Source organism: Rutilus rutilus (assembly GCF_951802725.1).
Source record: "Rutilus rutilus genome assembly, chromosome: 23".
In the NCBI taxonomy this organism is placed as follows: Eukaryota; Metazoa; Chordata; class Actinopteri; order Cypriniformes; family Leuciscidae; genus Rutilus; species Rutilus rutilus.
In genome coordinates, this window is record NC_140233.1 from 27,035,843 (window position 1) to 27,058,750 (window position 22,908).

The following is a 22,908-nucleotide window of genomic DNA, read 5'->3' on the forward strand; positions in this document are numbered from 1 at the left end:
ACCCTGACCTCATATCGGCTGGAGGGACCGGCTCGATCGCGTCCTTCGCCAGCAGGGCGTCGATCTCTTTCCGCAAGATAGGAGCACCCACTGGACGCACACGGGTAAAGTGGATGCCCTTGAACTTGGGAGGCCGGTGTGCAAACTGAATTGCATAGCCGAGCCGGATGGTGTGGATGAGCCAGTGCGACGGCCTCGGGAGCGCTAGCCAGGCTCCGAGAAACTGCCGCAACGAGCCCACCCGCACCGCCGGCGTACCCGCGGAGGGGCAGCGAGGCGGAAGGCAGGGACATGGCTCCGGTGGCATTGTAGCGGCCGAGAGCGGGGCCTGGGTGTGTGCTTGGACAACACCTACCTGCTTCCACCCGGGGACAGACAGCAGAGAAGACCCTAGAGTGTTCTGCTGCGGGCTGTCGCCTGGCGAGAGAAGGGGAGGAGACGAGGAGCAAGGCCCAAGGGCAGCTGCTGGTCTCCGTACCTTCCCGCCCAGCGGCAGACAGGAGTGACGTGACCGGGGTGGCGCCACTGCTATCTGAGAGCTGGGGAGAGGGGAATGAGAGCGGCGCAGCTCAGGGGCGGCGCGCACTGCCATTCTGACCCTCTCGGACGGAGGAGACTGGTCTTATTTTACTGCCAGTCTCGACCGTGAGGGGAAACGAGGAGCGAGGCCCGGGGGCATCGAGTCCTGGTTTCCGCCTCACCCAGCGAGAGACGAGAGTGACAAGGCCGAAGCCCTCACTGCCATCTGAGCGCTGGGGCCCGTGAGCGACTTAGAGGAAGTGGACTGCTCAAACTGGGTACCGCTGACTGGATGACCAGCGGCGGAACAGAACAAAATTCTCCACCCGGCCCTCCCCCGGGGGAAGGAGTGGTGATGACACGCACTCCCGAAGAGCAGAACGTCACATACTCTGGTCGCTTCTCTCAGAGTTATTTCCCTACCTTTTGCTAGGGGAAAACAACTCTGAGCGGGCTGGTTTTGAGGCGCTCCTGGACCACTAGTGTGGACATCGTCTGACCGAGGGCCAGCGTTGTGACTAATCACGGTCAGTCACTAAGCGCAGCTCCACCCCGAGTCAGAACTACCCACGTGCAGTGAAAGTGCAGGGGTAGTGAGAGAGGAAAAACTTTTGCAGATTTAGGCATGTTTGGCTTGCCATATTGGCACCAAAAAGCTTCCGTACTGCCAAAATTTTTCACACACATCCAGGCACTTTAGAATAGCCCAGGAAAGTGTGGCTGTCAAGTCTGAACCTTCAGCATGAGAACACACCATTATAGTAGGAACTCAGCATCATTTTCAGAGTATAACAGCCCTCTCTCCGATGTAGCAATCGACATCTGTCCTCCCTGGAGCCCCGAATGAAATGCTTGGTCCCTCATGAGAAGGACCAGAACCCCATCCGAAAGCTTCGACGGCACACGGCACGTTGAGCGTCTGAAGTCTTTACGAGAAAGACGAGACGAACAACGTGCTGACGTGGACATGCACTCATGAGAGAACATGAACCACCCACGAACACAGTCTCAACACACTGATTAGGCATGTGAAACAGTGATCGTGGCCGTCAACCAGGCATGCAAGACAGTGAACGTGGCCATCGCTTCGATGACACACGGCACGCTGAGCGCTCAAGCCTGCAGGCAAGGCGAACAACGTGCCGACGTGGTCATGCTCTCATAAGAAAGCATAAACCACCCACGAACACAGTCTCAGCATGTTTGCGATGCGCTAGAGGAGTAGGAAGCTCGTGAGGGTCTTTCACCTGGCGAGACATTCCGCACTGTAACCCTCAGACCACCAAATGCTCATTAACCAAAGTAGTCCTCTTTTTAGAAAAGGAGCTAAATTGGGGAACAAGCAAATGGGACTCAACCTCGTAGAGGCACACGAGTCTCGGCCGCGCATCTAGAGCGCCGAATGACGCGCGCTGAGTTGCCGTGACAACCCGCGCTGTCAGCCGGCGCTCGACGGCACACGGCACGCTGAACGGCTCGATCCTTTAAAAAGGGGAGACGAACAACGTGCCGACGTAGTCATGCACTCATGAGAGAGCATGAACCACCCACGAACGCAGCTTCAACACACCGATTAGGCATGTGAAACAGCGGTCGTGGCCGTCAATGAGGACAGGAAACGATCGCATCCAGAAACACACGAGTGAAACGTCATCCTGAAAAGGACGCGATCTTCACTCGTGTTGCTCTTTCAGGAAGAAAGTACTCTCTTTATTGTGCTGAAGCACACAGGGATCCAACGCGGCGACACAGCGGGGAAACTGCAAGCCCGCTGTGCGCACTCAACCGTTTACCAGCTGTGAAAACAGCTTTTGAATTAACAGTGTAGACGCAGCCGGCAGACAGGAATCGCGTGGTCGCTGAAGCGCCGTCTCACCAACACAGAAAGATCCCCTCCTGAAACAGCAGACTTGTAGAGCGTAAGAAAGATACAATCTTAAGCTCATTCACTCAGAGAGGACACAACCGGTCGGCTCCGAAGCAGAAAGCGATGATGCAATGTTTGCTTCCGGGCTTTATACCCGCGTTGATAGGCGGGCTGCGGAATGCAAATGTTGCATGCCAATGTTCATTGGCTCGTTTTAATTCACTCGAAGGCAATTGGTCTCCCTAGCGTGATCCCAATTCGTCAGGGGAACTCCCCCGACGAGGCGTCGGAGTTCCCTGCTGAGGTCTCTGGTCTTATCTCAGCCGCAACCGAACCTGTGTGCTTTAAAGTTAATCTTATTAGGCGATTCCCCGGTAAATTTGCCTCCGGGGTGGCGTAGTCGGTATCTTAGAGGGCTAGAGTTTAAAGTCTGCCTTCTGGGGGTGGGGCAATTCTCTCTCTCCCTGGTGTAAACTTTCAAATTTATGCCCATTGCAAATCAACGTGCCGCTACACATATATTATAATTTTCCAATTAATAAGCATGCATGCTAAAAGGCAGATTTTAGTATCTGCTCACTTATTCACTCACCCTCCATGTTGGCTAAAGTAATGGCCTTCCCTACACCAACACAGTACATCTCTCCACAATTGCATATATTCTTAGGTAGTGCCATTGGTAAGAGTCGATCTACGATAAACAAAAATAAAACATGTTTCAATTCTTGAACAAGTTCAATAAAAACAAAGACAGCTTGTAGTTATGTGACTATCCTAAGAAATACATTTACAAAGACTAATATATGATTGCAATTTAAATGCATTTAATTAATTTTAAATTAAGACGGGTATTGCCCGTTAGAGTCCTGCTTCACCACTGTGGTGGGTGGTACAGCCTTGTGGAAACCTGAAATCATTGTGCTTCTGTTGTGAAGTACTTGTGTGCGGTGTACAGCACAGTCACAGTCAATGCAGGTATACTGCTTAGGCAGACAGTCTTTACACTTTACCACCGCCACCTTTGACTTGCACTTTGAACACATCTGCATGTTGATATGTTCTGTTGCAGATTAAAGAGGGTCTAGCCTCCCTCCATCTTTCTGATGCAGCTACTGTCCTTTTACCCCAATGCAGTGATGCTGAAGGTAGTGTGCTCTCAGAATTAAGGTTGGAAGTAGCAGCTGACAGCAGGTCTTGTAACTCGTGTAGAAGAGACTCTGTCAGCCCCAACCCCAACCCTCAACAATATCAAATTATGTACACCACTGAGAGTCTACTGACTAATGATCCATTGCTGTTACCTTACTACAGAACATTGCTTTTTATTGAAATGTAAGGCACTGTTGTTCTTATGTAGGGTTGAGTACCGAAACCCGGTTCCAATAGGGAACCGGTTCCGACGTAAACGGTAGTAACGAGACCGAATAAGAACGAAACTTTCGGTGCCTGACGTTTTTTACCGCCCCCTATAAAACATCTCGCGGCACGAATGATCCAATAATAAAACATATCCAGTAAACCAGCAGAGCATTCATTTAGTTCGTTTGTTAAATAAGAGACGATCTAACGCCGAAATGTGTTTTTTAAATCAACTAGTGATCAAAGTGCTCGTTGCCGCTGCGATCAGTGGCGCGGATACAGTGTTTTCTCTTGTGGCTCGCGAACACCGCACTCGCGTGCTTCAATACGTTGCGGAGATCGATCTATTTATGAGGCGCCGTCTATATGATTATGTGCACGGAGAGTTTGTGTGTGCGTGCTCGCGTCTCAGATGAGTATGTGCACGGAGAGTTTGTGTGTGTGTGTGTTCGCGTCTCAGATGAGTATGTGCGCAGAGAGTTCCGCGCGTCTCGTGTGTGTAGAGTTTGCGTGTGTGTGCATGAGCGACTTTAGAAGTTGTGCATTTCATATGTATTATATGTACATATGTATGTTTGAGCATTCAGCAGTATACATGTATGTGTGACTACTTAGTATATGTGTATGCAAGGGTTTCATATGTGCGTGAATTAAGTTTGATTTAAGCCCTATGGCGCCTCATATCTATTCGTTCTGGTGAAATCTCAAAATATAATGGACACAAAGTGTCCCTGCATGATATACAACCACTGATGAGCATAATCGGTTTAAAAAAAAAAAAAGACGAATGCGGATTAGAACCCAAAACCTCTGACATGCTTGACTAAAGTTCAAGTTCAGCTGCCAGTGTTCCTTTTCGGGTAAGTCTAGTATGGTAATGCCAACTGCAAATCTTGCATATAAAGTATGAAGTATATCAATATCAAGTATATTTCAGGGTCCCCGCGGATCCTTAAAAAGTCTTAAAAGGTCTTAAATTAGATTTTTTAAATTTAAGGCCATAAAAAGTCTTAAAAATATATATATTTTTAAAAATGTCTTATTTTTACTTATGAAAGGTCTTAATTTTTAGATGACACTTTGACTTAGACTTATCTAAATGCTTTCGAAATTAAAACTATCTAATTAGCGTAGGCCTACTTATTATTTTTTTAATTCTATCTTTGTGGATTTGCTTGTTCACGTGACAATTCGCGTCACTTACGGCAGCATATTAGCCTACGTCTGTCTCCTGCACGCGAGAGGAGAGAAGAAAACGAGTAAATGTCAGTTCAGTTGTAAATTCATTCTTTATGTGCTTAGGAGTGTGCGATATTGTCTATGAACTATGATGATATTGTAATCATTGTTTTAACTATGTATGAGGCACTGCGAGTGCGAGCTGACATCGCGTTTCTCTCATGCTTACCTTCACTGCGTGATGTGTGCAGTTATAGATGTGCCCAAATGAGTTTTTGTCTTATATTTATATCATATTATGTTGTCATATTAGAATATCACATGAGCAAGAGTGCCGTTTTCCTGTGCACAATTGCAAATGTGCTATTTATTTTATACAGCAGTTAAATTAACAATAAAGTTAACATTGTGAGTTACTTTTTGGACACAATATTGTCAATTTTCACTTTATATTGCCGACGAGAATTTCATAATGAAGCCGTGGTCCAACAGACAGCGATGATTTTTTGTTTTTGTTTCACTGAAATCCGCGTTTTGAACAAATCATTTTAACGATTCAATGAACAATCACTTGTTTTTTCTGAATGAATCAGCCGTTTGAACAAATCGGTTGAATAAATGACTCCAACAACTCGCTTATTCTTGCCGCCACCTACTGGTGGTTTTAGTTTCATATTTAAAGTATCCTTTAATTTAAACGTTAAAATTATAAATCATTTCATATTTAAATATTGAATAGCTTTATTTATGCAATTGTAAATGAAGTGTAAATATAGTAATGCCAGTTTTGATGCCGCTTCTGTGTCACCTCTGCACTGCAAGGATGGATTTTAAATTAATGATTTATTTTGACATTGGTACTGTGTTATTCTAATATAATTTAATTTGAATGTTAGAATTTGACATAAAAGGTGATGCATACCTCTAAATACGTTTAGAAACAATGTCCATATATAGGCGAAAATGCCCCTGGAAATCAATTTAAGATAGCAAATATTGCCCCTTAATAAAAATGTTAAATTCGGTCACTACTGTGAACTGACCACTGCATAGAATATAAAAAATATGAATATCGTGGGTTTGCTGTCAACAACAGGCCTAAACCAGCCAGGGTACCTGATATTTTAATCAGTAAAATATCATCTAATTATTATCAACAAAACTTTGAAAATATCGAGACATATTTTTGTCAATATTGCGCACCCCTAATGTACGGTATTAATTTTGATTTCTTCAGGTCTTAAAAAGGTCTTAAAAAGCCTTAAATTTGACTTTAAAAATTGTGCAGATACCCTGTATTTATATGAGGCTATACTGTGTGTGTTAAATATTTCTGATCAGTGTCAGATATTTCTCTGTTTTGTAAAAGAAAATTTTATCTTAACTCAAGTGTTTTCGGCTACATCAGTAGCCTTTTAAACGGCACAATTTTTCATTTAATTAGAAATCACAAACACACACACACTCACACACACACAGAGGTATTATTTTTTTGATAAAGTTTGTGCGGTTTAGTTTTCTTAAGTACCGTTTCAAGAACCGTTTAAGCACCGGAACCGTTTGAAAAATACCGAGTAGGTACTGGTATCGGATAAAACCCAAGCAATACCCAACCCTATTCTTATGTGAATGTTTTTTTTTTTTTTTTTTTTTAAGCAAAGGATGTATGGACTATTTTTTATAGCGGTATCATAAATCATAATCATATGGGGCTTCTGCAGCTTTGCACATCATGAAAAATGTATCATTTATATACAAAAAATAAAGACAGGACTTTATAATAACATCTAATAAATGTTAAAAAATAATAATAAATAATCATAAATCAATCATATAACTAACCATGATCTGGACCCTGGTCTTGAAGCAATTCTGTTGCCTTTGAACAAGCCTTTGATTTGTTGACTCTTAAATCTGATTAATGAAAATAAAAGTCAGTCAAAACATCTTAGTTATAATAATAATAATAATAATAATAAAAGCTTTACAATACATTAAATTATTTTCCTTTAGGATGACAAAACCTTACCATGTGACATAGAAGATTTTCTTCTTTGCAGATGTGATTTATCTTTAGTTTTCCTTCTGACTTTAAATCTGGACTGGGTCCTTTTTTTCTTTGTCTGTGAATATCAAATATTGAACAATATATGTGCATCATTAAGACTACATCTTCTATTACAGAAACTTGAAACTTTTTTACCCATAAAGATTAATAGGGCTGTCATAATCAAATTAATAGCACAAAATAAATTAAATTGTTCCATCCATCTTTCATAATAAACATTTTTCAGTCAAACTGTATATACGGATTGCCTTAAAATTTGGATGTTCAAAAAAACTACATTTACTTTACCATCATTTGTTGGACCTTTGGGCCATTTAGGGTTGGTCGTGCAAGCAGCTCTTTGGATTCCTTTATGAGTGTCGAGATCGTTCCTTGAACTCACATTGTCAAGACAACGAATAACTGTTTGCCCTTGTTTAACCAGTTGACAAAGGTCCATTTTTGAAGGGTCAGTGTTGCTTTGTTTAAGGAGGGCATCCATTTGACAGCGTTCATGCGCCTCATCGAGGGTCTCCGCAACTGCGCGCCCTATTATTAGTTGTTCATCAAGTTCTTGTGACATCCCTGAGAAGTGTGATCTGAGAATGTAAAAAATAAAAATAAAGACACTACAAATGCATGAAAAAATTATGATTTTATATTAGATAGATAGTGTTAAACTGTTATGACTCTCCAAAGGTTAAACCTAGCATCGCTTCAGTCGATGCACTTTTTATATTGTGTAACGGGTTATTACTTATAAATTTAGACTTCACTTTATGGACCAATTAGGAGATCAGAAGATCGTTATGTTCGACTATGGAGATGGAGGGTTATTGCTGAGGGATGACAGGACACCACAGTTAAGGTAAGTAACTTTTCTAAATGTTAGTTTAAATGCGCAGGCCTTTCCCCTTTTTAAAGTAAACACAATAAAATAAAATAAATACAATTAGACAATTAACAATAAACAATTAGAAGTGAATTATTTCGATTCAATGAAAAGAAATAATATAACAAGTCACTAAGCAAATCACTGTCAGTTTCACACTAGAAATACATTAATAATGTACCCAACAGACAATTAACAAAACCGGTTAAGACTCAACCACAATTTTGTAATATCACACGTCGACGATAGGTTCAATTCTCAAATATTCAATCAATGATATCAGTCCCTTCTATTGATACTTTGCACGTGACGTCAGTTGTACTGGCTGGCGGGCAAGAACGTCATTCTCTAGCAACGAAAACCAGTAAACTAATCAAAGATCTTGCCAGGACGTTGCCAGTTTTAATATACAAAAGTTGGTGTTTTAAGGTGTACACGACATGTCAGATAGTTGTTGTGCGATTGGATGCACTAACCGCGTTTGTTGCCCGCCAGATATCACGTGACTGCAAAGTATCAATTAGGTATCTCAGTTCTCAGTCCCGTATGGAGGAAAAAAAACAGTCTCTGTGCAGGAAAAGTTTTACCTTGAGCAGGGAAAAAAAATATGAAATCAAGATACTCTCTTGGTCCTTTAAGATGAATTTTCTTCTTTTTTCGTCCAGTATCCGATTAGGTTGGCTCGCCATCCATGAGAATCAACTCAAAAACCTGACCTGTTTAAAAGGCCAGAAATGCACCACCGCATTTAGTCAACAATGGCATCACATAAGGTAAGTATCTCAAACTTTCCGGTCTTGCGCATCTGCTCAGTGGGCGGATCATATCAACAGTATTCTGATTGGCTGAACCAATAACCCTAAAAATAACTAATTATTTTTCCCACATAATTTATTCTAGGAAAAGGGTTTGTTATCATCACCAATCTTTAATTATTTACGTCTTTGTGAACCCCATTAGTTTACAAAAAAACATTTTATAATACTGAATTAGTCTGGGTTACAATTGCAAGCCAGAAATATGTTGTTATTTGATAAAAAGCAACAACTGACTACTTAAGAATATATTTCATAAAACAGATCACTATTATAAATATAAATATATTAACATATAACGTAAATAAATAAATGTCCTCACAGACGTCAACTGAGTCCATTGCAACTTTGAAATGAATCCGGTCGGGAACGCGTTCTTTTCTGGTTTCGTCAGATTATTATTTATTTTAAATCAAAACAAAACAAAACAAAACAACGAAACCATAACGTTTATAATTCATATTTCACAAGGCCTCGTATCAAATCAAGTATTCAATATAAAATTAAGCAGATACGCATTTAAAAGAGATTCCTTTTTACTGGTTATGGAGCAGGCGACGGACTATTCAAAATACGTTCTAACTGTACGTATTTTAGGTTGTTTTTACGTACATTTAAATACGTATCGAACCTCTAATTACGTCCAGATGATACGTAAAAGGCACTGTAAATACGTAAAAGAACATACGTATTTGACCGTTTTTATTTACGTATAAATATGTACGTTTTGTACGTGAGATCAGGCTGAATTTTTTACATTGATTTATTACATGGATCGTGTGTTTTCCATGCATTTTGTTGAGATGTCTTTTCTTGTGTAGCCTATTGTATACACATGGTTGATTATTCATGTTACTTATGTATTATACTTTTTTTGTGTGTGTGTTCATTGATATTAATCTATTACTAACTTTTTTTCCCAAGCACATGGAAGTGTATGTATTAAAATGGATCTAAAATATGTAATTAACTTATTCTTATTTTGTATTTGGTTCAGTTTGTTTATTATAATAGAAGTTAATGGTGGTAACCATAGTAACAACATGAAATTAATTTAATACAAATAAAATAAAATTGAAATTTGGTTCCTGGAGGCACACACAGTGGTTCATATAAGAGTTCCTCAGGAAACCTGTGTGGTTCCTCAGAGAACCAACCCTTTTTAAAGTCCAACTGAAATCAAAATTGACCCTATTTACTTTGTTAGTGCATATTACTAGTCTTGTGGTGAACAATTAATCCGTGCAAGTTAATACACAGAAAAAAATGGTTTGCCGTCGTAATCTTTAATCAAAGTCTGAAAAGTTACTTCCGGTCTGGAATGGCGTTCCTTCTCTGATGATGTAGGTTTGACGGCTTGGCTTGGGAAACGCTTAACCACTCGCCTCAACCCGTTAGTCTGTTATGAGCGAGAGATGGAGAGGAGGAGCGCTTGAGTAAAACCCTGCCCTCTGTTCAATATTCCTTTTCACTGGGAAATACGTCACAACACCGGAGAAAAGTCGTTTGCAACTTCCGGTTCACGCAGACTTTAAAGGGTGCCTAGAGGATCTACAGACGGTTCCGCCGGTGTGGCAAAGTGAAGAACCCCAAAAGGTTCCTCCAGACACCTTTTATTTTTACAGTGTAGGATAGTTCCTCTGAAATTCAACATCTTAAGATAATTGAACTGTTTTATCATTCCACACTAAACTTTTTTTTACACAAGCAACACACACATCTCTGCTACAAATGAACACTTAAAGTTTTTTTTTTCTAGGACCTTCCATTTTCATACAGTTGCACTGAAAGTGACAGAAGTGCAGATGTCACAGCTTACCCCATATGCGGGGTTAACTGTAACAGACAGAGGGGTTAGTCGAACACTTTAATAATTCAGTACTATTTTTTCTGTATAGTTTGATATTGTGTGTGCATCTGTATAGACAGATATCCATACATCCATCCCTCATCCAATCATCCTTCTATTATGGAGCAATATCATGGATAGAGATATAGGAAAGGGCTGCACAGTTTTGCAATAAATCAATTTAGTAAAAATCATCAAATATTGTAATTACAATTGCATTATATTTGTGTGTGGCAGCTGCATGCAAAATTATTATTATTAATAATAACAGTAATAATAATAAAAAAGAGCTTAAAATCACATTTTAAAGGGTTTATTGCATGAAAAACATGCTATATTCTTAATAAATAAACAAGTGATCAATGCATAGTTAACAAATGTGGGGGAAAAATCATACTTCAACATTTAGTACATGTACAACATTGTTTGTGAAAGTCCAACAAAGTTAGATGTGACTAAATAAATATATAAATAAATACTCAAACCTGAAAAGTTTTGTGGCTCCCTGTTTTCATGTCATTATCGTTGTACACTTGGTGGATTAGTTGTAACACTGTGCTACATCTAACCCCAGTTGTTATGGGTTTCTGTCATAATGTGCATCAGTGTGATTAGTAGATTTTCCTTAAAAATAGTGCTTTTATCTATTTTAAATTTAGTGTCTCATTCGTATGTGTGTCTTTCTATGTGTGAAATTGTAATGTAGTGGCTTTACAAGAACAGTCTCCACTCACATTTTCAACACATTTTAGTCCAGTTTAGTAATATTAGATTGTATGTTACATGTTTTCTTACATCATAATAATTAATTCATATAATTAGGTCTGTGGAAGGTTTGATATTGTGTAGTTTGTGATCCTCCATCAGCAGCTGCAGTTTCTCTCAGCTGTATCAGTGCAGTCACTGTGACGTCTGACTGACAGAGGTTTTTGTACGACTCTTTATCACTGTGTGAACACATCACCACTGTGATAACTCTGACAGTAATAATCTCCTGTATCTTCAGTCTGGACTCCACTGATGGTCAGAGTAAAATCACTGCCAGATCCACTGCCACTGAATCTAGATGGAGTTCCAGTATTACGGGTTGTTGCTCTATATATGAGGAGTTTAGGAGCTTCTCCAGGTTTCTGTGAGTACCAGGCTAACTCATGATAAACACTCCATGCATACACATTACTGCTGGTTTTACAGTTTATTCTGACTTCTTCTCCTGGTTGAACTGCTGTTATTGATGGACTCTGAGTTACAGTGATCTGTCCTCTACACTCTGAAAGAAAACACAAACAAAAATTATATATATGATGATATACAGTATATGATAAACATATATATTTCATATTTTAAGAGGACTAATAATCATTGTAAAAACTGTATTACACAAACCTTGAATAAACAGTGCAATGGTCCAGATGAAGATGTTGATTGTGCTCATTGCTGTAGTTTAGTCTTGTGTGATGATGAAGATTGTGTTCTGCTCTCAGTCATGAAGTGTTAAACTCACAGCACTATAAACACTCTCAGAGCACTGAAGCATGTGCTGACAATGCAAAGTGACTCTCGCTATTTAAATCATTATCCTGAAGACTGTAGATCAGTCACAAACACATTTCGGTTACACTTTACAATAAGGTTCATTAGTTAACATTAGATAATTACATTAGTTAGCATGAAGTAATAATGATCTGCACTTATACAACATTTATTAATCTTGTTAATGTGTTACTTAAGTACAAGGAAAATTACAGACTTAAAAATATACTCATAAAAGTACAAGTACACGAAAAAACTGCTTAATTACAGTAACGTGAGTAGTTGTAATTCGTTACTTCCACCTCTGATTAAAATCTTAACAACATTGTTGAACAAATAATGAACAGCTGTAATTTTATTAACTAGCCTTAACAAAGATGAACAAACACAGTAACAAATGTATTGCTCATTATTTGTTCATGTTAGTTAATACAAACATACAATACATTGTAGAATTGAAAATTATCTTGACTGTTTTTCCACCCCCTCTTTCTACCACAATGACCATTTGGAGTTCCTTAAGGCAGTGGTTCCCAAAGTGGGGGTCGCCGGACCCGTCGCAGGGGTCGCAAGATCATTTCTATAAAAAAATTGGAAAAAATATATAGGCCCTATATATTTTTGTTGCAATTAATTTAACCCGTTCGCACGTACGATCACACGTGATCAGTCTAGGCTGGTCCCTGGAGCGTACGACCACACCGATGTGATTAGAACGGTCAGTGCATGACATGAAATTCAAATGTGCTTTCGCGCGTTGGCTGGCGCTGAGCCAGAGACAGGCGCGCTCAGAGCTGTCATATATCACAACTTTTCAGTGTTTTCATCCACATAATGTTTATTTTAGGTTTCAGATATATAAGTACTAAAAAAACCAATACATTTAGAGTTTGTAAAATACACTGATGTCAAAGGAAGAGGCAATAATAAATTATTATTGCCTCTTCCTTTGACATCAGTGTATTTTACAAACTTTAACTTTAATTACACAATGTGTATCTGATATGAATAAAACATGTCTAATTATAATGGAAAGGATTATTATTAATAATCCTTTCTATTATAATTAGACATGTTTTATTCATATCAGATGCACATTGTGTAATTAACGTTAAAGTTTACTCTATTCTTCTCCCAGTTCACCAGCCACTTACTTGTATGTATTTCGAGAGAAGTGGATGAATTCACGGGTTGTAAATCCAACAGATCCGATTCTCTGAACTGCGTCTGAGGCACAAACTAACATGGCGGCGCCCATCGCGCATACAGCTCAACTAACGCGATCGTTATAAAGGTGTTTAAACAACAAAACACTTCCACTGCATATATTTGACAATCGGAATATCTTATATGTCATGCCATATCTAACAAATTTTGTGAATATTTTGAATAAAAAAGGAAAAATGACATAAAAGCAGATCATCATTCATTCAGCTCGGTTTGTTGCTGCGATATGTCACGTGACAAGCAATGACGCGTCACCATGGAAACCATGGGGGGGGGGGTCGCGGGGCAGCAGCGCCTTTATCATGGGGGTCGCGGGCTAAAAAGTTTGGGAACCCCTGCCTTAAGGCACAGAGGGGCTGATAGTGATCTAGGCCTGTAGGCCAAGATGTGTGTACTTTGGGGGGTCGATGATTTGTCACACCTTTAATACGGTGGGGGAAGTTGTAATTATCTGATTGGTCAGTTTGAATGTCTCACATCTGGGTTTTAGTCACATGGTCAAGGAAAGGATAAAAGAAGATTGAAACTGTTGCTCTGTCTCTTTGATGCTCTGGCTATCTTCTTCTCTGGGTCCCTTTCTTGGGGCTCTCGCTCTTTACATATATGCTGGGTACAATTAATAATATAAGTTATCATCATCTCATACATCTATTTTGTAACTATTTTAAGTGTAACTATAACCATATTTTGTCATTAAACCTTTTCAATTACACCTAATGTGCTTACTAGTTTTGATTTTGTATTGACTTTGAAGTGCTACATATTGCAATACAATATCATCGCTCTCTATAGCAACGCTCTCCCACATATTAAGCTATTGTAACTGTGCTTATTTCCGTCGTTGGTATAAGTAGCAGTGGGTGGAATAGACAAGAAATGTGCAGTTTTCTACCATCTTGCTAATAACGTTTCTTTAGTCATTCGGCATTTCTTGCAGACTGAACCACTGCAGGAATCCACACTTACAGATGGTGCCGAAACCCGGGATCCCTTGAAGTGAGTTTTCTGAAATGTACTTTGATCGGTCATCAGAATGAGGACATTTTTTCACAGTTGATTTTGTGAATGGATTAAAGCTGACCTTTTGACCATGGAATGGGTAAGTCTGTTTTCATTGTTTAATGGTATGATAGGAAAAGTCTCCATTTGCATGAATTGAATGAAACAGAATTTAGAAGGTGTTGAATAGCTTTAATAGTCCCATTACTGTATAATTTGTAAATATTGTGAATATTCAGATCTCCTCAGGGATGGAAGGGAAAAATTCTGATAAAAGAGACGTATTGTTTGCTTTATGGAGATAAATGTGACTTTTGTGTCATTGTGTATTTCTAACTTCATCATCTGCAGAATGAAACTGCCATTTTACACTTTACACCAAAATACTCATAATTATGAATGTCACTATGTGAAGAAAGTTCACTGGAAAAAATAATAATAGATATATACAGTTCAATGCATTTTATAGTCAATATTGGCAGTAAAACACCATCAGTCTTAATTCTTGTTCACACAAATCATGAAAATAAAATAAAAGGTTCTTTTAAACAACATTAAGGTTCTATTTAGCACTTTCAAAGCATGTTTTTAATGGAACCAAATAAATGGATTCGAAGAGGTACCAAAAGGGGGTTCTGCTATTTTTACAAGCCGAAGAACCATAATCTGGTAATGTTTAGCACCATTTATCTTAAAGTCCCCCTGTAGTCAATAAATGTATCCCTTAAAACTTATCTTTGATCACAAAAATGTCATAGGCTTTTTAAATGTTTTTTCCTTGAAAAAAAAAAAAAAAATTCTTCATGCCTTAAAATAGCTTGAATTAGTATATGCAGTTCTATGAATATGCAAATTAGCCCCGTCTCCAAAGGTAACACTTTATTTTACAGTCCTGTTTCGCGTGAACATACTATGTACTTATTGTAGTAATGACTTTAACTACAAAAAAGTAGTTTTTTTTTTTTTTTTTTTTTGCTGTAAATAAGGCCAAATTCTGACAATATCATACCATTTTCCATCAAAACAGTAATATACTGTAGAAAACAAAAATAGCCTACAGGAATATACTGTTAATTAACTGCGCTCAAAATCGACACTCAAAGGCTGTTTTCACAATCACACCCTATACACTCATTCACTGTTCCCTACATTAGTTCACTAATACAGTCCCCTTGACAGAGTGAATGAAAAGAAGAGAGTGAATTGAGACACTGATGAACACCTGATAAGCAGAATCACTGAAGGACAGAGAAACAAGAGAAACACCAGAACTACAACTGACTTCCAGCAACACTGAGTGTGAAACCAGTTTACAAACCAGTTTAACATTATTTCTTTCATACATGTACAAAAGTTCTTGTTGAGAATTAATAGATATTTAGTTGGTGATGTTTTATTAAAAATAATTAAATTTGTTGTCACCATGATGGAGATCAGTATTTGTTTTAGTTGGGCTCTTGACCCTTGAGTTTACAACATTAGTTTTTCTCTGGCTGCTTTAACTCTGAGTTTATATAATGCATTTGTTATGGCAAGAAAAAAACAAGAAAAAGTTGATCAGGTATTTTAGGCTGTTGAGATGATGCTATTATCATCCTGGACATGTCTGATTCTCCTGTATATAGCCTGTATATAAGCTTTGAATTTATGGGTATTTAATATTTATCATATACTTGTATATGTTGATCTACAACGTAAAATCCAGCAATTCTTCTGTAATCAGTTATTCTGAAGGACATTGAAGTCATATAGAGCATTAAAACATTTTGAACTTCTGCTTGACACAGACATCAACAATCATCATATGAATCTCAACAATGGTGACAATCAAAAGTTTCATTTCGCAATGCATGCTGGGTTCCAGGATAGTATAAAACTCCCAGCATGCACTTCTGCATGAATAAAAAAAAAAAAGTAAAAAAAAAAAAATGCCACCATTGTTGAGATTCATGTGCTAATTTGTGATACCTCTGTGTTTCTGCAAGACATTGTAGCTCTGTTATTTTTGGTTATGCATGATGTGTTTTAATTTCTTGCTGTGGTTTCACAGTGGTGCTAATGTAGCACTTTTGATTGAGGACTAAACTCTGAATGAGTGAAAATTAACTTCTTAGTGAATGAACAGGCTATATGATGATTTTGTCATCATAATCAATATATCTGCAATCATTCACAAACTGTGTGTGTGCACAAGTGTGACTTGCAAAAACACAGCTCAAGCAGCAAAAGAAACACTAATGTTTTAGAATCAGCAACCCAACTAAATCAAACACTGATCTCTATAATGGTCACTTCAAACCAAACATTTTTAATTAAACATCTCAATAACAACTTCTGTAGATGTATGACAGAAATAAAGTCATACTGGTTAATAATAAGTGTAAAAATGTGTAATGGCTGGAAGTCAGTTGTAGTTCTTGTGTTTCTCGATCTTCTGTTCTTGTGTTCCTCTTTCCTTCAGTGATTCTGCTTGTTAACAGCAGGTGTTCATCACAAATGCTCAACAGTGACTTACATATTCACTTAATTATCTCACTGCAACACTGTCTCAATATTACTTTTTACTCTTTGTAGTGTGGATTTTCCTGTGTGGTCGAAAGGGTTAACAGTGTAAGATAAAAAGACACACCCACAAAATGTATTTTAACAGTAATGTACATGTACAATCAAGGCATCAGATGAAAGCTTATCTTCCACTCTTTTGAAAGGTGTGCTCAGTTTGTTCCTAGCATAAAGTATCAGGGAGATGTCTCAGGATACATGAATATAATTAAACCTTTTTAGCATGTTTGGGTGATTCCGGGAGTTAAAGCAGAATTTGAGGCAGCATTGTTTTGACCCTAATTAAAAGTTTCTAGCAGCTTGTTGACCGGGTTGTCCACCCAGGTTGTGATCCTCAGACATCATAGAGTTCATTTTTATATGACAACCTTTTACAGCAGCCAATGTCTGCTAAACCCCCTCTGCCTCCTGGGTATAACTCTTATTTCATATCAAATACATTACTACAGATACATTTATTTTTAAAGTTTTTAGAAACTTTGAACTATACATTGATATTGTGTAGTTTGTGCTCCTCCATCAGCAGCTGCAGTTTCTCTCAGCTGTATCAGTGCAGTCACTGTGACGTCTGACTGACAGAGGTTTTTGTACGACTCTTTATCACTGTGTGAACACCCATTTACTGTTGATATAGTGTACACTCTGACAGTAATAATCTCCTGTATCTTCAGTCTGGACTCCACTGATGGTCAGAGTAAAATCACTGCCAGTATTTGCTGTTCCACTGAATCTAGATGGAGTTCCAGTATTACGGGTTGATGTCAGATATATGAGGAGTTTAGGAGCTTCTCCAGGTTTCTGTGAGTACCAGGCTAAGTAATATTGATTACCACTATACAAATACACATTACTGCTGGTTTTACAGTTTATTCTGACTTCTTCTCCTGGTTGAACTGCTGTTATTGATGGACTCTGAGTTACAGTGATCTGTCCTCTACACTCTGAAAGAAAACACAAACAAAAATTAAAATGATGTATATTTAACATTTTAAGAGAATTAATAATTGTTGTAAAAGCTGTATTACACAAACCTTGAATAAACAGTGCAATGGTCCAGATGAAGATGTTGATTGTGTTCATTGCTGTAGTTTAGTCTTGTGTGATGATGAAGATTGTGTTCTGCTCTCAGTCATGAAGTGTTAAACTCACAGCACTATAAACACTCTCAGAGCACTGAAGCATGTGCTGACAATGCAAAGAAGTGGGCAGGATTTACAACAGCTTGTGCTGATAACAAACTCATAAACTCTCAGAGTCGGCGCCAGGGCAGATCTACTGGAGGGGCATTGGGTCATCGGCGGGGGGGCACTAACGTTTGACAAATATTTTGACGCAGTGGCGACATCAGTCCAACACAGCACAAATGCTATTTAAAACTAAACGCGTTTTTAATTTTTTTTATTATTATTAATTTTTACATGGCTTGGTTGAATTCTAATGTATAATGCGTTATTTCTGTTATTTCTTGATAACAGCCGCTGCTAAGTATAACACACCATTGCCATGAAAAACAGAGCGTTGCTATGGACGCAGGATTCTAACCGTAGAGATGGAACGGATTATTTTCTTTAGCGGAAAGCAATACAATAGTTTTTAAATAAATAAACTCATTTTTAAATAAATATTTTGTGTCAAATTATTGATTTATTGTGTTGGTAGCCATGTAATACAACCGCCTCGCTCTACATGATCCCTTACATATCTTACAGGCAGCCAAGTATAAAACACAAATGCAGATATTACTACACATTAATTGCGCAGATATTAACATAAATAAATACATAATCTCTGTATTACATACATACTACATTACATACATAGTCTCCAATGCCATCTCTGCTGTTCTTCTTCGTGCAAATTTTTTTATTCCCCAAACTACTTCAGAGGACACTAACGTTAACAACTCGCTGGCAGACAGGACAGACCAGCTTTTGATATGAAACAAAGTCTCATTTGGTAATTTCAAACATTTCAACTTTCAAATTTGGTCATTTTTAAAGAAATGTAAACAATACCGTTTTGTGGCTCTTGAATGTGTCGGACAGATCGCTGTAGAGCATCAGTTAAAGCTGCTCGTGAACCAATCATCTCTACCTTCTAGTTAATTTATAGCATCAAATAAACATGAATGAATATAAAAAAGGAATGTTGTTTTGACCATGGAAAGACGTTTGTTGCCTACTCTCCGTTTTTCAAGTTCAAATCCTCACGTTAATCTACTATGATTGGTCAGATCGCCTGTCAAACAAACTGCTGTTTGAATACACCAAACACTGATCCCTAAAAATACCCGTCATTGTCATCTTAACCAATGACATAAGCTGCAGGGCGGGATTTCTGCTTAACTGGTTTGCGCCCAGTGGGATTTAAAAAAAAATATTTTTATAGAAAGATTAAAAATACGGGAGAAATTCGGGAAAATATTTAAACGGGATGATAGCGGGATAGGAAGGTAAAATACGGGAGAATCCCGGGAAAAACGGGAGGGTTGATAGGTGTAGGAGGGGCATCAATAACCGCTAGGGGGGGCACGGCCCTCGAATGCCCCACCACAGCGCCGACGCTGTAAACTCTACATAGAAGATTTTACTTTCAGAATAATGTTATTGAACCATTTAGTGATTAATTGTGAAATATTTTGTTTGGCTGATAATCAGGGTTCTTTATATTGACGTGTGGAAGAAACATTTTCAGTTTTCAGAGCCGCTGTAGAAATAATCTATTCACTGTCTTGCAGTTTCATTTACATCAAATGAATGTTTCTGATAATATGCTACCAAGATAAAGTGAGCAGAATTCAGTCATGTAATCTTAACATGATGGACACCATAAAGAGGGATCAACGAAGATATTTCTTGTTCACTGAAATTTCTGGAGAATCATAAATGTACCTCATTTGAAACATATGTGTCAAACGCCATAATTATTTATTTATGAGTTCAGTTCTGTGCTACACCTTTACAAGCATGTTAACAATGAGAAATCAAGAACTAAATAAATCAATTTTACTATATTTAGAGTAATAATAAAAAAAAAGTCCATTATGGTCTTTGGAATCAATGTTGACATGTTGCTCTCTGGGAAATATTTTCATGATGTCTATTTTTCCCACATTTTCCACATACATGAAGTTCATCAGGACTCATAATCAGGTCATTATATATTAAACAATGTACATCTGAAATGTTCAGAATTATTGATTCATTTATTTGAAGCTGCAGGTTTTTCTGTGAATCATGATGATTGATCTGCATATGAAGAACAGAAGCATCATTATGAGAAACTCCACAACATCATCCATGATCAAAGAGGTCAAAGGTCACCTCGGAGGTCACAGCTCATCAAATATATTTCTTTAAACAGTGTTATATCAGAAAGCATTTAGTCAAATCTGAATGAGTGAGTGTTGAGAAGAGCTGAGGATCTTCTAATATCAGTGTGTTGAAGTGTTGTTTCTCTCTCTCTGCTGGAGTGTGTGTTCACTCGAGTGGAATAGAGGTTTTTGTACGAGCGTTTCATTAGATTGTATCACTGTGGTACACATTCGGTGGAGGAACTAAACTGGTGATCGGTAAGTCTGTCTATTTAATCTCCTAATAAAAAAATACAATTTAGATTTCAGAAAGTGTTTTACAGTGGAAACAAGAACAACATTTATTAATAATAATGATTATTAGATATTGTGGCTAAACTTTACTTGAAGCCTTTATGTATAATGCATTATAAAGGTATCAATAGCGTATGTTTTAATGTCATATATGTTTTCATAAATAACTGTAACCAAAGTTAAAATGTTTTATAATATTTGCAAACTCCTTGTTACATCTAAAATTGGTTGTTTGTCTTGAGTTTTAGTGTTTTATAATTTTTTGGAGGTGTAACAATGAATAGATAATATTATAATGTGTTAAAACCTTGTTTACAATTATTGATGAGATCATACATGCATCATAATGTGTAAAACAATATATAATTAATGCATTAAAAATACTTTTTATAATGCAATATGTATAAAGGCTTTAATTAAAGTGTTACTGATATTTTTGTATAATTATTTAATCTAAAACAATGATATTATTATAAGAATAGCATTATTCCTTTAAAAAATATATATTAAAAAAAATTTAAATAAAATTCTAAACATATTTCCACACTGTGTCTCACTATGAGTTTAATCAGTTTATTACAGGTTTGTTTTTCCTTCATTTATTTCTACACTGAGTTCATATTTAGTTCATATTTTATTGTAGAAATCATACATGGACAAAAGAGATTTGACATCAGAATGTAAATGTTGCTGCTTTCTGTAGTTCAGTCAATGATACTGAATCTCTTTTGCTCATGTTGTGCTTATAATTCAGTGTTTTGTTCATTCTGTATGATTCAATTGTGTTTTAACTCTGTTTGAAATTGAGTTACATTTTCAGTTCAGGTGAATATCTCAAAATGTAAGATATTTATATTCAGAGTGAATAATTGCTGGAATTAAAGCAGTCAGATCGGCCTGATAATAGATAATATGTGTTATAACTGCTGTTACACTTATTGATGAGATCATACATGCATTTTAATGTGTATAGCAGTGCATAATTAATGCATTAAAAATACTTTTATAATGCAATATGTATGAAAACTTTAAATAAAGTGTTACTGATATTGTTTTATAATGATTTATAATGCAGTGTGTGTGTGTGTGTGTGTGTGTGTGTGTGTGTGTGTGTGTGTGTGAATGTGTTGTGTTTGTCTCCTGCAGCTGGTCCCACAGTGAAGCCCTCAGTGTCTCTGCTGCCGCCCTCTTCTCTGCAGATCTCTGGAGACTCAGCCGCACTGCTCTGCCTGCTCAGCTCTTACTCTCCACAGGGGGCGCTGGTGAGCTGGACACTGGACGGGTCAGAGGTCACCGAGGGGGTTCTGACCAGCGCAGAGAGCCAGCAGGACGGCCGCTACAGCCGCAGTAGCATCCTGACCCTCAGCAAAGCACGCTGGGAAGAGGGAGAGCTGTACGTCTGCAGAGTAACACATGATGGAGCTCCTCATGAGGTCTCGTTCCACAAGAGCTCTGAGTGCTGATGTTTCTCTCCTGAAGATGAGCCGTATCTGAGTGTCCTGTGTCAGGCAGGATTCACATGAGTCTAGTGCTGCAGCTGGAGTGATTTACAACTCAATACTGAAACTGAGTGTGTGTGTGTGTGTGTGTGTGTGTGTGTGTGTGTGTGTGATCTTTCAATCTGCTGTGTTTGCTGCAACATTCAATAAAGCTTCTCAACAAGTTCACTTTGTGTCTGACAACATCATTCAACTAACAGATGAAGATGCAGGTGCTTTTCAGAAGGTTGATGTAGCAGTAAATGTCAAATAAAGCTCTTGGGGTTTGAACATGGTCTCTGGAGACAGAGCTGCTCTATTCTGAGAGGATCACAATCACTCCACCCTGACAATGCAAATGGGCTTTTCAGTCTCACTCTTTGATTGGTTACATGATCTGGACTGGAACACTTTCACTTCTGCTTTAGTGAAGCAGCGCAGACAAACTGATCATTTATAGGAGATTAAAAAGTTTAGAATATAAAAATATCATAAAAATATCATAAAAAAAAAAAAAAAATCAGCCGTTCTGACACTAATTGTTACATAATCATTACATTTATAGACAATGGTGCAAATATATATGAAAATGTTATGAAAATCATAACTAATACATGATCACAAATGAAGAATCAGTGTGTTGTTAATAAATGTTAATATCATAGTGCAGTGGTTCCCAACAGGGGGGTCGCGGCCCACAAGGGGGCCTCAGCGAGCTCTGTGGGGGGTCGCGTCATATTTTGAAAAGTGTTGAATAAGCATCAAGAACGATCATATTAGAATAGCTAATGAAAAATTTGCTAATTAGCAGACCAAAAAATGGACAAATTTGTAATTCGTCCTCCACAAAAACGTCAGAGTCCCACTGATTCGCCTACAGCTGCTGGTAGCAATGACCCAGACATACTGGACCCAGGTGAGGAAACTCCCACCAAGTCTGTTCGCGGTGCTAGCAGTGCTAGCAATACGAATACG

General features: G+C 38.0%; 1 gene segment (V, D, J or C); it reads left to right on the top strand.

Moving 5' to 3' along the window:
• The first annotated feature begins 1,578 nt into the window (after positions 1-1,578).
• Positions 1,579-22,122, top strand: LOC311282757 (immunoglobulin lambda constant 7-like). The segment is given in 3 exons: positions 1,579-1,644; positions 20,371-20,419; positions 21,602-22,122.
• Positions 22,123-22,908: the final 786 nt, after the last annotated feature.